Below are 997 nucleotides of genomic sequence, written 5' to 3'. Positions count from 1 at the left end.
CAAATGATACAACAATTTGTTCAGTTTGATGGTTTGCAGGACGAAGATCCCAACGCTCACTTGGCAAGCTTTTTGGAACTATGTGATACATTTAAAATTAATGGCATTTTTTATGACACCATTCGCCTTCGGTTATTCCATTTTTCATTAAGAAACAAAGCTAAACAGTGGTTGAATTCGTTACCACGGGGGTCAATCACTACTAGGGAACAAATGACCGAAAAGTTTTTATTAAAATATTTTTCGCTGGCTAAAACGGCTAAATTACATAATGATGTCTCTTCTTTTCTACAGATGGATTTAGAAACACTCTACGATGCATGGGAGAGATACAAGGACCTCTTGAAAAGATGCCCTCACCATGGGTTACCACTCTGGCTACAAGTCCAAACGTTTCACAATGGCCTGAACCCTTTGACTCGGCAGATTATTGACGCAGCCGCTGGTGGAACTATCACTAATAAGACACCTGAGGCGGCTTACAAATTTATTGAGGAGATGTCATTGAATAACTATCAGTGGCAAGTTATGAGGAGAAAGCCGACGAAAGCAGCCGGTGTTTTCAACCTCGATGTGGTTACTATGCTATCTAACCAAGTAGAACTCTTAAATAAAAAGATTGACGGTTTGTGTGGTTCTTCACAGGTACATCCAGTAATGAGGTGCGATTTGAATGGATGAGGAGCATGCACAGAATATCAACCCTTCAACCCTAGCATCGAGGAGGAACAAGTCCAATATATGGGTAACGATAACTCTAGACCCCAAAATAACCCGTATAGTAACACTTATAATGCAGGTTGGAAGAACCATCCCAATTTCTTGTGATACGGTCAAGGAAATCAAAGGCCACAACATCCTCCGGGTTTTTAACAACTAACTTACTAGCAGGAAAAGAAGCTGAACCTTGAGGAGATGTTAACAAAATTCATCTCGGTGTCAGAAACTCATTTCCAGAATACCGAGATAGCCCTCAAGAACCAACAAGCATCAATCC

The 997-nt window shown here is 40.7% G+C and overlaps 1 non-coding gene across 1 annotated transcript; it reads right to left on the bottom strand.

The window, feature by feature from the left end:
- Positions 1-262: 262 nt before the first annotated feature.
- LOC128295826 (small nucleolar RNA R71) lies at positions 263-368 on the bottom strand. Its single transcript, XR_008286375.1, has one exon. It is a non-coding gene; the product is annotated as a small nucleolar RNA R71 (small nucleolar RNA).
- Positions 369-997: the final 629 nt, after the last annotated feature.

This window comes from Gossypium arboreum, chromosome 7 (genome assembly GCF_025698485.1).
Source record: "Gossypium arboreum isolate Shixiya-1 chromosome 7, ASM2569848v2, whole genome shotgun sequence".
In the NCBI taxonomy this organism is placed as follows: domain Eukaryota; kingdom Viridiplantae; phylum Streptophyta; class Magnoliopsida; order Malvales; family Malvaceae; genus Gossypium; species Gossypium arboreum.
The sequence above is the reverse complement of the archived record's forward strand: the minus strand, read 5'-3'. Positions and strand labels throughout refer to the sequence as shown.